The sequence below is a fragment of the Sapajus apella genome, unplaced genomic scaffold (genome assembly GCF_009761245.1).
Source record: "Sapajus apella isolate SASKATOON/1434 unplaced genomic scaffold, GSC_monkey_1.0 scaffold85, whole genome shotgun sequence".
Taxonomy (NCBI): Eukaryota; Metazoa; Chordata; class Mammalia; order Primates; family Cebidae; genus Sapajus; species Sapajus apella.
The window spans coordinates 8,904,676-8,921,797 of record NW_022437025.1 but is presented as its reverse complement, the minus strand read 5'-3'; the positions used below and the strand labels follow the sequence as shown (position 1 = coordinate 8,921,797).

The window sequence follows — 17,122 nt, the reverse complement described above, 5'->3', positions numbered from 1 at the left end:
AACTGAAAGCCCCTGACCTTCCTGGAGAACCTTGGGCCCCATGAGCCCCCAGAATTAGAGGAAAGCCTGCTAAAGGTTTCCAGGCTGTCTGCTCCCCTCAGCCCTCACTTGCTGACCTTCATTTTCCCAGCCTTTTTATAGTCCCATTTGTCATCAGTTCAACTGCAGCTGCCCTCGGCAGCATTGAGAGCTGCTGGTGTGAACCAGCGGACCTACCAAGGGGAGCACATTGTGATCTTGAAGGAACAGCCACGTAGAATCCACACCAGACACTCTTGGCCTGGGAGGGGCAACAGGCAGCTTGACAATGCACATGGCAGTGGATATATTCCATGTCTCAGGTGAGACTCACTCACAGAGAGCTGGGCTAAGAATGGGGCCTGTCACTGGCCCTGTGTCTGCAACCAAGGCCACATTCAGTGAGGAAACATGGTAACTGACACTTCCTAGTCTGCTATGACCTAGCTCAGGAGCAGATGGACCTGACAAACAGCTGATTTGAGTAGGCTCCTAAAAGCACTTGTTCTCAGTCCATTCCTAATTCAAGCCTGAGTGTATGCTGAGGCCATTAAACCTCAGGAGGCATTCAGCAAACATCATGACCCAATGTGCAACAGTACTCATCCGGGTGAGGGGACCCCAGGAAGCCCAAGGCCACCAGACTGGCAGGTCACAGATCCTGTGGTACGCCTTCCTGATACTCCATCCAGGAGGCAGAAGGAAACCTTTGTTCTGAATTTGAAAGAGCACCTATGGCTGAGCCCAGCATGTGGAGACACATTTATTGACTGGCAGATGAGGACATGGAAAAGTGGCTCCTCCTTTTGAGAAAGGCACCCCCCCCACTCCGGCCATGCTCTCCCGGAGCTTTACAGAAGGATGTATCCTGATTAGTTGATTCTAGTATGTCTAGGGCCAATACCTCCAGGCTGCCTGTCTACTTCTCACAGCCACCACAGCAGCCTACTCCTGGCCACAGCCTGGAATGGAAATATTTATCCTGCAAGCAAACTCTAGGACAGTCTAGGACAGCAAATACAGAAAGCTCAGCTCCCAGGAGAGTGCCGAGGACCAAGTCTGAAGCCTTCTGTCTATACACAAGGAGTGCTTGATTAGAGGCAGTCCCACCTGGATCATACACTGATACTCAACTAGAGACCATGGAGCCTGCTATAAGGTAACCCCAGCCACAGATATCACCATCTTGAGGGCAGAAATCTCTACTCACCAGCTGCTCAAGTATTTCTAATCCCTTCCCAGCACCAGTATTGCATAGCCAGGTATGAAGTAGGCAACCCTCGTAAGCATTCCCTGCAGGAGAAGGAACATTACGCAGCTTGTACTTCCCGATGGACTGTCCAGAGTTCCAGCTTGGCTGGCCAGGCCCCCGTCACAGAGGCAGCTCCTCATAGGTCTCCTGTCTCTAGTGAAAGCCCAAATCCTGCAGAAGTTATGCTACCTCCCCTAACGGTGGACAGAAGTCATCTTCAGCATTATTGGCTCAAGGAAGCCAGTTCAGGGCCAGTTCTGTCACTGACTCAGGTCACAGCAGTAGCAACAGGGCACACTAGCATCTCACTTAGCATCTTCCCAAACTGGGTATGAACTAGAGTCCTGAAAAAGGACATGGAGGCACAGATCCACCCCTTGAGCCCCAGAGTCCACTCATGTGCAGTGAGGACATGACCTTGAGCTTCAAGTTTCATGGAGACTCAGGAATCCTCACCATTGAGGAAGGCCAAAGTGCAGCAAGTCACAGGTCCTAGGACCTGGACTGAGGAACATTTCCAAGAAGTGAGCTTCTATGGAGTGGCTTTCGAAGATCTTCCACTCTCCCAGCCTAAGATGGGTAAAATACAGGCATCTAGCACTCCACCCAAGAAGGTCCCATCACAGAACAGCCCCAAGGCACCCTCAAGGTATTGAGAGCCACTGAGCCAAGTTTCTCGCCTAGAGGAGACAGTGCTGCACCACGGCACTACAGCAGTGTCTGGAGACATTTGTCATGAATGGGAAATGCTGCTAACATCTAGGAAGATTAGCCCACAGGCGCTAACAAACATCTTACAGTACACAGGACAGCTCCCTGGCCCCAGTGAAGAATCATCCAGCCCAAAATGTCAATGCTAACAAGATTGAAGAGTCCTGACCTAGCTGGCAGCTTTGACACCAAAAGGCCAAATGATCAGCCTTTGGAAGCTACATAGGAGGAGAGGCAATGCCTTTCAGTGTTACGTTATTCATTACATGGATGATATTCTTTATGCCACCCCCACTCAGGAAGTATTACTCCAATGTTATTGATCACTTGCAAAATTCAATTTCTCCTGCTGGTTTAATTATAGCCCCTGACGAAATTCAGACTATCCCCCCTTACGCCTACTTGGGGACCTTAGTAAATGACACTACCATTGTGTCACAAAAAGTAACCATATGTAGGTATTAAAACATTAAATGACTTTCAAAAATTACTAGGGGACATTAATTGGCTACAACCTGCCCTAGGCATTCCTACCTATGCCATGAGTCATCTCTTTTCTATCCTTTTCCTTAGAGGAGATCAAAGTCTCTAGTCCTTGGCAATGAACCAAGGAGGCTGAGGCAGTGTTACATACAGCTGATTGAGAAGCAAGTGCATAAGGCTCAAATAAAATAGATCCAGAAAAAACTCGACTTCATTTTTGACTCAGCATTCACCTACTGGTGGTGTACAAGAGGCAAAACTTGGTGGAATAGCTTTTTCTTCCTCAAATTCATGGATTCCTTATTTGGATCAAATTGCTACTCTGATAGGAAACGGGAGAACTTGAATTATTAAATTGCATGGATATGACCCTGTAAAATTTTTCCCTTACAAAGGCACAAATACAACAGGCCTTTATAGTCTTACTTGGCAAACCCATTTAGCTGACGTCGTGGGTGTTCTTGATAATCACTTTCTGAAAATAAAGTTTCAATTTTTGAAATTGGATTCTCCCTAGAATAACAAATCCAAACAAATTGAAAGTGCTGAAAATGTTCAGATCGATCTAGCAATGACAAAGCTTATTCCGGGTCAAAAAGGTTTTTCCAGACACCGTATATTTCAGGCCAAAAAGCAGAGCTTGTAGATGTAATTTGAAGACTTCGCTGCTTTAGAGATGCCCGTTAATGTAATTTTTCCACATGTGGTTCATTCCACACAATTTAAAGTGCTCAGCTTCAATTTAATACGGATGAACTGATGACTATTTACCTAGTTACAAACCAGTTATAGAATGCACCCCTTTTTACATCACTCATTAGGGCTCATATACCTCTTCCAGGACTTTTAACTGCAGGTAATCACATGGCTGATCACTTGTTTGCTACCGCATTGTTAAATGCTAAACACTTTCACACTTTGACTCATGTAAATCTTTTGGATCTTGAAGATATTGCTTGGAAAGAGGCTGAAGCCATTATTCAACAATGCCAAACTCAACAAATGCTTTTTTTCCTCCATCCTTTACCAGGGGTATTAACCCCCCAGGATTGAAACCAAACCGTCTTTGGTGAATGGATGTTACCCATGTTCTTTTGAATTAGCTTATGTACACGTATGTGTAAGTACATTTTCTCATTTTGGGGCCACACACTAAACTGGAGAATCTTCCACCTATATTAAACGGCATCTGTTGCAGCACTTTGCAGTCAAGGGCATTCCAGCGTCAGTTAAAACAGACAATGCCCCAGGGTATACTAGTCAAGCTTTAGCTACATTTCTCAGTGGAATATTAAACATATCACTGGCATCCCATACAATTCACAAGGACAAGCTGTTGTAAAACGGACGAATCTCTCCCTCAAATGACAATTGCAAAAACAAGTGAGTAGACAGTGACTACAGGACTCCACATATGCAGTTGAATCTACTATAATTGACTTTAAATTTGAGCCTGCCTGAAGGCCAGATACTATCAGCAGCTTAACAGCATCTACAGAAACCAGCCACAAAGAACTGGTTGGTGAAGATTCAGTAACAAAAGGTTATGAAACAGGTAAAATAGAGGCTATACTTTTCTCTAGGGCAAAGCCAGCAGCTGATCTGGGTACCATCAAGGCACCCTAAATCTTATGAGCCAGGTGCTGAGGTTGAGATTTTGGGAAGAACCCGAGGACCCGCGGTTGCAGCTATGGCAAAACTGATGCTGAGGAAGACCCCAGGACAGACGAGAAACATTCATCAGATGCAGCTACCTACCTGAAGCCAAGATCAAATTGTCAAAGACGGCTGAAGACAATCTGAGAAGGGTTGGACAGCCAAAGAGTAATTTAATGGTTGCTACGATGGTGGCTATGCTCACCATTGCCTCTGCAGATGCAGAATCGCAGATCCCGAATCCTGCGAGAAGTAGCCCACCATGACAAAGCTTCCTTTGCCTTTATCACTTTGCAAAAAAAGACATGCTGGGAACAGGCCCTAAGCCTATCATAAACAGGCCTTAAAGAAACTGGCCATAAAGGTATCTATAGCACTGAGACATACTCGTGATGGCAGTGACGCACCTTGCTGAAGGTTAGTTTACTGGAGCGAGGGCAAGGAATACCTGGCCTGCCCAAGGCAGAAGACGCTCAAGCTGCTCCTGAACTGCAAATAGTGTGAGCAATCCATGCCTTGATGACATGTTCCAGCTGCAGTAAATGCACCACAACCTGTTTCTTACCACTAGTAAAGAATGCTTTGTTCCCTGTGAAGAATGCTTTTCATCTATAAACTACAGAAGTGATTACCACTCTTGCTGTCAAATATGTGTATCAAACTGTTCAAGGATATCAGCTGGGAATGCCGTCGGCCCACTGATCCCACTCTGCACTGTGTTACAGTAATCCCTTCAGCACCACCTGGGTTGAGGTCTCCACGACCTAGTTGGTCTCAGCAAGCATGCAGCTACAGACCTGGAGAACATCCTTTCAATGCTCAAGCAAGGCCAGTATCTATAGTCTTGTTGTCCTCAGGTTAACCTAACCCCCTGATCTCTGCCCCATACTATCCACAGGAATCTGGATTGGCATTTCACAGGAGATCTCGTAAGGGCTACTATTGTTGGCACAAGTCATACTTGGCGATTAGGAATTAGCAAGTGCTCTGGGTAGGCACTTCTATGCAAGAAAGAAGCCCATAGAGACCCTGGGGCCTACCATGTTAATGACACTTTCAGGCATCTGATTACCACACCACCTTCTGTTGTACCTACACCCCTTTTCAGCTCATAGCTATGACCTCCTTGGGAGCTCTGAAGTTAGCAAGAAAGGAAAAATTGGAGTCGGGGTTTATAGATGGATTTGGCTCATTATGAGAGCTAATACGGACCACTCCAACGCTATGTAAAGGGTACCATAAGAAACTGACCAAGTCGACCCAAAGTCTTCAAGCCTGGAGTTACCGCTTTGTTCATGAGGTCTGAGCACTCTGCCAACAGTCCAGATCTGAGGTCTTCCTTGCAGATTCATCAGGATGAGCATCCAGGCCACACCCAGACTCCTGGAGCTGGCAGGGCAGAGCCTGCTGAGACCAGGCCTTGGCCATCTCTGCCATGGAGGAGCTGCCCAAGGAGCTATTCCCCACTCTTCATAGAGGCATGGTCAGCAGGAGACACTTCGAGTGACCTCCCTCTGGGATGGCTGATGAAGAGGCTTCATCTGGAGACCTTAAAAGCACTGGAGGGGCTTCCTATGTTGCTTACACAGAAGGTTCGCCCCAGGAGGTGCAAACTTCAAGTGCTGGATTTATGAGATTTTAAGAATTTCTGGACCATAATATAATCTGGATCCAGGGTCCTGTCCTGCTCCCCAGAGGCCATGAGTATGAGGCAGACAGCAGAGGACTGTCCAACGATGGGAGAGCACCAGCCCTTAAAGGCTGTCATAGACCTATGCCTCAAGGAAATACCCCAGGATGAATGCCTCAGATTCCTCTTCTGGTGGGTTTATCAAAGAGGTTTAGTAGACCTGTGCTGTACTAATTTGGTAAATTCTAACGCCGACTAAACATTTCAGGAAGTCATTGAAAAATATGCCTGAATAGTATTCAGGAGCAGGAAATTTGGAACACGCCCCGGCCATGTCTGATAAGAAAGCTTTGTTGTTACCTGAAGGAGGTGTATCTTTGAAAACCCGTTTTCTACCAGTGTCATGATTACATGTTAAAGAATGATGTCTAAGAATCGTCACCAAATACAGCCTCTTTTCTCAGCCTGGAACACCTCCAGATGCTTAAAATAATGGTCACCTTCAGCGGACACCTGGAACAGCTCAAGTGCCTCCAGAGGCCCTTAGAGAACTTGGAACTTGTGGCTCCCTATTGGAAGAGGATTTAAAGTCTCACAGTACCCAAGCCTCCGTTACCTGAAGCATCTGAATCTCAGTGACATGCATCTGTTTTGTGTCACTCTTGAGCCCCTCGAAGCTCTGCTTCAGAAGGTTGCTGCCACTCTCTAGACACTCATCTTGGAGGGCTGTCTGATCCACTGCTCCCAACTCAGTGCCATACTGCCTGCCCTGAGCCACTGCTCCCAGCTTACCACCACCTACTTTGGTAGAAATTGGATGACTATGGACATGAAGGACCTGCTGTGCCCCACAAGCAGGCTGAGAAAATTAAGCCTGGAAACATATCCTGCCCCTCAGGAGAGTTTTAATTTCTAGGTTCATGTCAATTGGGAGATCTTCACCCCACTTCAGGCTGAGCCGATGTGGACACTGAGGGAAGTGAGGCAGCCAAGAGGATCTTCCTTGGTCCCATCCCCTGCCCTTACTGTGGCTCATCACCATCTGAGGAACTGGAGCTCCATTTTTGCTGCTAGGGAATGCACGCCTAGCAGGGTAGGTAAAATCAAAAGCTTTCTTCTAGGCGCTTGGATGCTACAATCTGGTATGAAGGTGCAAGTTATTTTATTTCCTTTTTCAATAGTTTTAAAATTTTTATCAAAAAAAAATTTGACAGGTTTCACTCTTGCCCTAGCTAATCTCAAAAGGCTGGGTGCATGGGATTCTCCCGCCTCAGCCTTCAAAAGAGCTGGGATTCCAGGCATGAGCCACTGTGCCCAGGCCACATGTGTAACTTAAGAGCACGGAATTCTGCTTCAGGCAAGTGCTCACTGTGAGAAAACAGGGAGCAAGACTGGTGGAAAATGTTGAGGTGGAATCAACGAGACCTTCAGGGACCTGCGTCCTGCAGAGTCAGAATGAGAACCTAAAGTTCTCCAGTAAGGAGAATCACCCAGGCAAGGAGGGCTACGAAGAAACATCAGAAATAGAGAACCTGAATTAAAAAACCTGACCAAGTCTCCCCACTCAGCAGGATTTAAATTCGCCTGGTTCTAAGGGGTCTAAGGTAAAGATTCTGAATCACATGCATTGAACAGATTGGCTGACTAGGCCCTAGAAGATGAGTCAACGATATCTGGAGAAGCAGCATAAAGACAGCCCTAAGAAAATGGGCAGGAAACCTACATAGACCAAGTCATAGGTCAGAGCCTGGCATACGGCTCCCACAGGATGCACGTAGTCAGGTGCACAGATGGCTTAGCCAGGTGTACTCAGCCACCCAAGTGCCCCCAGAACAGGCCCATTGACAGCCACCCATTCCATGGTCATGACCTGTTGGTAACAAAGACTTCAATTAAGACCTCTGTAAAGACACCATCCCTTAGACAAATTCACCACCTGGATCCCTATTCAAGGCACACCATGCTGCTCTGTGGGGAGTAGGCTGCCAGCCTGTCAGTCACTCCAGGGGCAGCCCACAGCCATGAACTAGCCAGACCAGCAGTCCTACCCACCTGTGACCTGGAACCACCTTAATGAGATGCTGCCTCTGGAGCTCCCCACAGGCTCAGCCAAGCTTTACATCCCAGTTTGACTTCTGCCCAATCCTACTTCTTTCCCTTTTTCACAAGTTTTAAATCTGTTATTTTAGACAAACTCTTCCAATCTTGACTCAACTCCAAGAGCTCAACTGCATCATAACCATGAAGCATTCACAACCAATCTGATTCAAGGGGAAAGACTGTTGTGATGGCCTCTTCCATGGCCTACCCTATGGTTCACCAGCAGTTTTGAGAGTGTTTGCTACCAAGAAACCCGGTCTGGAACTAGTATGTTTGAGTTACAGTACTTATTTTGGGCAGGTGTCCTGTACTATTTCTCTAGTAGCAAGAGTGTGGGTCTGGGATCCAAAATGAAATTTCTCCCTTATAACCCACAATGACTCAGGAGAGAAACATGCACATTCCATCACTGCAAGATTAGTTCTAGCCGGCTGAGGCTGTAGTTCTAGACGTTTCCACCAAGGGACTCAAGCAGTGCTGCCAGGTTATTCTGAGCTCCTTTGCCTGGAGATCAGGGGTTGCTGATACTTGGAAGAAACAGTATGGGAATGGAGGTGGATTCACTAAAGGGACTTTTTGGAGTTCCCATGCCTTGTGTTGCAAGTGGCTAGGCCTCAGTAATAGTGGCCATTACCCGACAAGAGCACCAGTGCCAGGGCTCACACTTCTTAGAAACAAAAGGCTTTGGCCACCTAAACTGGTCCAGTGTTGGCCAGCTGTGAAAGACTAAGTTAGGAGGAGTGAATAACTACATCTTAGAATGACCATCCTTATAGACCAGATTTGAGAACTTGGCTGCCCATCACTGGCAATTCTGGCAACATATCACACCACCTTGACAGAATTTGCTCTCTAGCCATGAGCATGCTTACCTAAGGGCTCCAGCTGTTAGCTCATGCTCCTCTTGGGGTGGCCCCAAGCCAACATTGAGCTGAGCCATTTCTACCTAATGTGGGATTCAAACTGAGGATTATCTTGCTCCAAAGCTCTCCGCTTTGCTGGCAAAATGGTCAGGTTCAATTTTGATGCAACAGCTTCCCTCTGCTTAATTCTAGAACTTTTGTATTCCTAATTCAAGGCACATACTTCCAGACTATTCAACCACACAACCACCATTAAGCATGAGAGGCAGTGGGTGTGATGTGGCCCCAATGGGGGAGAAGTCCGATTTGGCCCTGCCTCCTTCCCTACCAAACTGGAGGAAATTGGCTCTTGGCAGGAAGCAGCTACTGGCACAAAGATGGGGACCACACTGATAAGGCAGCCTCAACACCTGATGCTGAGCTATGGGTCCCCTCTACCCCCCATGCCTGTCGCTCTCCGTATCAGTAGGCTCCCTTTTCAAAGTTTGGATGTTACCAAGTTTGAGGCAGAATCAGCCACTAAGAAAAAGACTATCCCAGGGAGCTGTGAGGATGTGCCATCATGTTCCTGTGGTCTGGACTCTTTCCTCTACTGAGACTCATCCGTGTGAAATATGAGTTGGTGAGAAAGATCAACCTGTCAGTACAATTTTTACAACCTCCTGAGGCTATTGGGCCTATTCTTCCCAAGCAGTTCGGTCACAAACCACCTGGAGTGGCACCACCAACTCAAAGTCAGGATCCTGCACCTGCTCAGGAGAGAAAGGATGAGGGAGCATCTGCAACTCAAGGGCCTGAGCTAGCAGCTCATAGCCAGAGCTGGTTTAGCCAAAGACTAGGTGTAAGCGTGGAGATGGTCCTGATGTGAAGGGGATACGCCTGCCAAATCCCGAGCACAGGAAACTACCAGATGATGAAAAGCAGTATGTGTTAAAAGACAACAAGCTGAAATGGTGCAGGCTGCTCTTATGGTGGAAATTTGTTCATTAAAAGTTCTCTCAAAGCTTTAACAAGTCTTCTGGGAAAAAAAAAGCCTCCAGAGAAGCTGCTCTGCAGAATTTGTTAATGGGTGGGATAATTTTTGGTATATATATTGTCACTTTGCTACAATATTTAGCATTAATACTGAGTGTCAACTTGAAGGATGGAAACTTGTTCCTGAGTGTGTGGGGTGCTGGCAAAGGAGATTAACATTTGAGTCAGTGGGCTGCAAAAGGCAGATCCAACCCTTAATCTCTCGGGCACAATCTGATCAGCTGCCAGCAAATAAAGCAGGCAGAAAAATGAGAAGGTGCGAATGGCCCAGCCTCCATCTTCCTTCCATGCTGGATTGCTTCCTGCCCTCAAACATCAGACTTCAAGTTCTTCAGTTTTGAGACTCAGACTGCTCTCCTTCCTTAAGCTTGCAGACAGCCTATTGTGGGACCTTGTGATTGTGTAATACTAAATTCCCCCTTTATATACATGCATGTCCATCCTATTAGTTCTGTCCCTCTAGGGAACCCTAATACAGCCACCAACATGCAAGCGGTCACGAACACCTTGGATTTTCAGTTAAAGCAAGAGGGGAGAAAGCTAATATGTTTAGATAGAATGGCAAGTGGCCAGGGGCATTCCCAAACACTGGGTAGAGACTATCTGGACCGTGTTTCCCTTGACTTGGTCAACTGCTCACTTGCCCTCACCTCTGAGGATGTGTTTATGGTGACCTCAGGAGGTCACAGTGAGACATCAGCCTACAGCTGTTTGCCAAGTTCCTGGAAAGGATTCCCAAACTCCTTGCCCATCAGGCTTCTAAGAAGTCACGCATGGAATCTTGGATTTCCAAGGCCACCCTCCCATGCTTAGATCTGATGTCAACAGATCATCTTGCAAGCAAGACCAGCCTGGCGAGTTGGACTCCAGTCTTCAGAGATTTAGACTAACAGTAGGGGAAACTCTGGATAGCAAACCTTCCAGATCCTCACAAGAGCCTGGGAAGCGAAGCCTAGGTGTGAGCCACTGGGCATGCTTTATGTTTTATATTTCAGGAGTCAGTGAACTTGCTTCAAATCACTACTGGAAGCCAGTGGTGTGGACATAGTCTTGGAGTCAGGATTTTGTGACCTAGCCCTATAGACACGAGAAGATTCAAAACCAAATAATGTGACAGCTGCCTTATGGATCACCACACGTAGACTCTGGAATCAAATCAACTTTTAGTCATCCCTTTACTGCATGTTTACTTCTGCCTTTGCCAATGAGATTTTACTATTGTGGCTATGTTTCTGAATTAACATGTTGAATGAAATTTAAAAGAAACACTTGTGCCAAAGGTCGCTTGAGTTGACATTGAGATGTGCACTCAAGACAAAGGAAAAGCATTTTTCTACTCAAAACATAGCCCGTGACCCGGGAGGCAGAGACACAGTGTGGAGCTCTGGCTCCCATCAGCTGATGCCAGACTCTCCTGCTCAGTGATGTCACTCCCAGGTGGGAAGTCACTGCCTGTGTCTCAGGATACAGACCCCTCTAAAGGACAGTGAGATGCGATAGACTCCCTGGTGCCATCCTCAATCCATCCTTCAAGTCCCTAGAGAGCCAGTGGGCTCCCTTTCCATCCTGGACCCTGAGGCTAAGGAGTGCTTTGGCGCCACCTGGTGGCCATGAGGCAGCGCAGAGAGATCTGCTTGGGAGCTTGACGGTCTGACAACCCCGCAATAGGAAGGTCCTGTGCCCCCATGACAAACATGAGAATCTTTATAAGTCAACCCTTCTCCTGAGAAAGGGGGAACAGACATTAACCTGTTAGAAGAAAGTGAGCAAAGCTCACTTTAGAGTCAGGGATAGCAGGGCCACACAATTAGTATAGGCAGCAGACTGGCTCACAAGGGGCACAGTGACAGCCCTAGGCTGTCACTGAGGGCAGAGCCTCCAGGACAGATCGCCAGGGACTCAGCCTGGGGAGAGTCTCCCTTTATCAAGAGTTCAGGAGGGGAGTATGGCCTCCCTGGGTGTCTCTAGGTTCACTATGCACCGGATTGACCGTTTTCTGATGCAATGCTTCATTAAATGGTGATTTAAGGAACAACAATTATGTATGGTTATACTGGTGTGGCAAGAAATAGCACAAAGATTAGTGATGGACAGGCACTGAATGAAGTACACTGAAGAGCCCTACCAGGGACACTTCCTAGGACAGTTCCCCTGTCCCCGGTACAGCATTCCCATCATACCCCTTTATCCTGGTGTCCCATAGCCCACCTCCACGCAACCCAGGACTTCTGTCCACATTTTCTGGGAAGCTGGTGGCTCATTTGCCTGCAAGTGCAATCAGACTCCTGAACCATTTCAAGAGCAGTGCAAATGCTAACTGCCAGCAACTGGACACTGAGTTTAACCCATTCTTCCATCTTTCAGAGTTTCTCCTGGTCTCCCCCATTGATATTCATCCAGCACACCTGCTGGGTCAGTCTTCCTGGAGCCTCAAGCTAAAGCACTTTTCAAACTTAAGTTGGCAATGTGGTATGTAGACCAAATTAAAGACCTGCTTTTAAGAAGCTCACTGCCTATGTGTAAGTCTGAGTGTTTCCAAGAGAACCTTTAGAGCTCACCTTGTCATGAAGCAGAATAGAGTGGTTTCCATAACTCATTCTTCCCTATAGGTTACAAATTAACAGATATATGGAGGCACAGAAGTATTCCATTCTTTCCCCTCTAAGGTGTGTTAGCAAGTAGAGATGAACCAGTTTGAAAGCCTATACCACTTTCAGAATTATGACAGCTCAGTATCCAAGAATGGCTTCACCTTTATAGCACTAAGATGCAGTCACAGGAACAGATAAACAGAATAAGAGTTCAGAGGACACTTGTCCAAGCCACTGCGGCTGGAGGCTTAGATGAGAAATTTCAGAGTCTGATAAAATAAGCCATGCTTAATTGGAAGAATTCACACTTCAGAGTTCTCTTCAGTCACAATTCACACTACTGGAAATTCAGAAAAGCAGGCCTGATTTATCAGATGATCCTGATGAAGAAAACCCTGGTTTGCTTGCAAGTTGCTTTCACAGTCAACCATCCCTACAAGCAGAACCAGAGCCCAGCCCCCAGCACATCTGGCCCTTGACTGCACAATTTTGGTAATCAGGCTGGAGATGAGCAGGGGTGCTGGAGGCAATTTACCATTTGTGGGCCCCCAACTGCCCCCCTCTCCCTCTGTGAAGGCAATAGGCTGAATCCTCTTCACCCTCCCTAACAGTCTATCTTCCTGGGGCATCACAGCACAAGGTCTGGCACCCCCTTCCCTGCAGTCCAAGAGGGTCTTATGAGAGTTCTATAAGAGCAGATTCCCATTCAGAAGCTATTTGCAAGTCTTCAGCATCCCAGGAAGATCACTAGAGGTGAACTCTTTGGAGATGCTGTGGTCTACAGAAGATCACGTCTAGGAGTGATAAGGGTACCCCATGGTCAGTCCTAGGGTGGAAGGGGTAAGTCAAACCAAAGGAACCTTCCCTCATTTCACATGGCCAATCCTTGTGGGCCCACTGTGTGCCTTCAGGTGAGCATACGAAGCTTCTTACCCAGGGTGCCCCCAGGAGAAGGGAGCCTGTTTTTGGAGGATCCCGTGTTGAGGGCATTCTGCCTCTAGTAGCAACCACCCGAGATGACTGCATCAAGTTATCTTGGTCAAACACCTCAGTGGCTTTCACAGCCCTTTCTGGGTCCTTTTATCAGGAAAGAAAGGGATCAGGCTGAAGGTGACCACTCAGAATGCTCCTGGGACCCCCAGACTATCAGTCTAGGGAAGTTAGGGTGTAAAGGCAGGCCTCCATCCACAGGGATTTTAGAACCATGCCCCTTGCACGTAAGCCTGTAACCACTGGTCACTAGTAACATCTAAGAGCACTCAAAGCCTTCTGAGGAGTGAGATAACAGACCCCCACTTCCCCACCTCACAGCCAGGATCAAGGACAAAGCTGAGAAAGATCCAAGAATCACAAGGGCACACATCAGAGAACCATTCCAGGCTTAGGAGCAGCTGCCTATGGAAACTGCACATTGCCCAGAAACTCCAAGTCTAGAGAAGTTGGGCACCGCCTGTTCAGTGCAAAATGGAAGAGGATCATAAGTAATGAGACAATGAGACTCAGCCTGTTTTGTTTGCCAGAGATTCTCTTCAAAATCTGGAGTCACCAAGTAATAAGGCACATCTTTGAGAATTTATATCCAAGTTCGAACCGATTCCCACGTTTGATCCCCGAGGCATCAGACCTGAGTACCGATGGATCCTTTAAAGGTATTCTTTGTTACCAATGATCGAGTTTTCCCCAGAGGTCAGAACAGACCTGAATAATGTGAGCGGAGGCTTTATGATCTAGAGGCCTGTGAAGCAGATACCACCTTCCTATTAATTTCAACATGGAACCGCCACGTGTAGATACAATGGGTTGTTAGTCAACAAAAAGTTATGCAGCAACGTGGATAGAAATTGTCATGAAATAAGGCAATTATCTACTTATGAAATATTCATGATAGGAAGGTTTAGAGAGCAAGTAGATTGGAGGTGACGGGGTGAAGGGAGGAAAATGTTACTGCTTGATGGTTGCAGCTTCTTAGTAGGGTGAAGAACTACTTGCAAGTCAGTGACAGGTGCACAACATTGTAAATGTGATTGTCACCAATTGCTAAAGATGGTTGAAATAGAAATGTTTATGTTCATTTGAGCATTTTGGAAAAAGCAGCTGACCTACTTGATGAGGCAGCTGAAGAGGAAACCCACCCAGATGTGAATGGCAGATTTTCCAGACAGGGTTTACTGTCTAGTATTTAAAAAGCTTAGAATTCATACCTCTTGACAAAAAAGAGGAACAAACCCAGAAGCAAGCAATTCCTGAGAGCCAAAGATGTAGGAATAGGACAAGCCACTGCCCAGCAAGTACTGGGCCAGACAAGAGGACCCAGCCACAGCCAGCAGGGAGAAGTACCTGCAGGAGCAGTTTCTACTATCTGGTAAGTGAATGTAGGCTCAGTGTAGTCTAGATGAGTTCAGACTCCAGGTGGCCTCATCTCCAGGGACCCTAGTGATGTGGGCTATTTCCAGGAGCCCCACCTAGTCTCACTGAGAATGGAAGAATCTCATGCCTCTGGCAGGGGGAACTTGAAATACATCCAGGCCTCTCCCCAACAAGGAGCCTCCCCAACAAGGATTGTGGGTTACTCAGGTGCAACCAACCTGGGGATGGGAACACTCTAGCTCCTGCTCTTGCACCTAAGTATTTGAGGTAATGCTAACCAGGAGTCTTCCAAGATTAGTGACAGATGCCAAACCACATCCAGGAAGCTCAGATCCAAGTAGCATGAACAAGACATCTACAACTGAACATAGAACTGCAAAACCTGAGTGATATGGCAGGACCTAGCCCAGGGGCAGAGGAGCTGTGGAGCCTACATTCCCTAGGACCCAGCAGGGACTCCCCACATGCTGTGTACTTCGAGGCCACAACCATGGACGAGAGCCCAGACATCCAGCAGGCTCCTTCTGGAGACAGGTTGGCATAATTCCAAGAGCCACCTCCCCGCACCTCAGGCCTGCACACACTTAACACATCCTCTTCTCAGTCATCCTTCTACCACCAAAGGCAGTGGCAACAGCAACCACAAGAGCACCCAACATCTGAAAGCTTAGGGAGGAGCAGCCTCAAGATCCTGGCACACAGCCCCGAAGCACGTGCCCCTCATGCTCAAGGCAAGGTGAGATATAGTCTGTTGGAAATTCGTCTGGCAGAACTCAAATGTGTTACACAGAAAGCCCAACTACTCTGAGGATAAGGGCACTCCTGAGACAGGAAGCAGGCATGCCAGGCACACAGGGTGGTGAGACAGCCCCGGCTGGGTCTACCAGGCCAGGGACTAACAGCAAGACAAGCATCCTCTCCAACCCTAGAAGGGCTGCACAGGGACTCTTACCTCAGGTCAGGCTCCAGAGATTGGCAAGGAAAGAAAGGGCTGAAGAAAACCTCACTTCCTTTCAGTCATTGCAGTGGGCTCTCACGTGAGGACAGCAAACAAGGCTAAGGTTAATCCTATCGGGTGACAGATCCTATTGAACTTAGGCTATAGAAACCCCATCTGTGCAAAGATACTCTCCTGGCAGGTGTGCCTTCTATTCTCCTTGGCAACATCCTGGAACAACCCCCAGTAAAGGAGCCCCATCTAGTAGCTCAGAGACATCTGTGGACAGCTTCAGGCCTCCAGTAGTCCTATGGTCTAGCATGTGAGGAAAGCCCATGAACAATAACCACCCACCCTCACCCATATGATTGTTGCCAGTAGATAATTAGGTATCTCGATGAACATGGCTTGAACACCAGTCTGAGGTAAGCATAGGTCAAGCTAAAGATACGGAATTAGAGCGAAGCCTAGTGAAGACTAATGGTTGGAGCTGGCATGAACAGAGTGTGTTCAGAAATCTACATGGGATTTTAAAGTCAATGAAAAGCCACTGTGATAAAACCATTTGAGTAGTATAGATCCCCTATGGAAGAGATGAAGTCCCCATCATAAATAAGATCATGTCATCAGTTCAGCCAGAGGGTAGAGACAGCTGGTGAGTTTATAACCACCTCAGGATCAAGGTAATTAGAAGTCTGGAGCTTGGGTATCAGAAGTTGTGAGCCATTTGCCCCCTTTTGAGGGCCAAATCTGACTCATCCCCCCTTCCTCACTTCCATCTCATTTCCCCTGGTGTGTTGAGATGGAGCACACGCTGAAAAAAGGAGCAGCAGGGATTTGAATCCAGAAACATCCTAGACAAGCAGGTGGTCACCCAGGAGCTAACAGCCTTGTCCCACTCAAGGTGGATACACCTTAGCTCTTGAAGGGCCTTTCCCATTGAACACTGTCCACCATGAAAGAACATGGTTCCATGTGTCCCTGGTCATTTGAATCGCCATCCTGGTATACTTTGAATCCTGGGATCTAGTAGTACTTAAGAGACTGAACTCTAACCCTCGACACCTCCCAGAAGTTGTTGTGGGATGTTTTTAGATTCTAACCAAGACAAAAACAAGTGTCTTCAACAGCAATACACCCTTCCTACTCTGAGCTCCCAGTCAGGGCAGCAACTACAGTTAACAAGGTACTACTTTGACATTCACCAGGTGAGAAAACCAGAGAGCTGGGAACAAGGTCACTCACATGGCATTCCCACACAGTAGGGGATGGGGTGGAGTTCAAGGAAAGATCTGCTTTGACAGGATTCCTGCTGCATTGCGTTGTGAGCCCCTCTCCCCTCAACACCCCAGGACCCCAGGACCACCTTGAGAATGCTTCCTAGTCTACAGTCGGGAAACGTGGCTAGAAATAAAGGCAACTCTTCCAGAAGCCCGAAGTTTTTAATCTAAAGTTAAGGACCACAACAGACCAGGAAGC

At 47.3% G+C, this 17,122-nt stretch overlaps 1 pseudogene; it reads left to right on the top strand.

Moving 5' to 3' along the window:
• Positions 1-5,476: 5,476 nt before the first annotated feature.
• LOC116533927 lies at positions 5,477-6,824 on the top strand (annotated as a pseudogene).
• Positions 6,825-17,122: the final 10,298 nt, after the last annotated feature.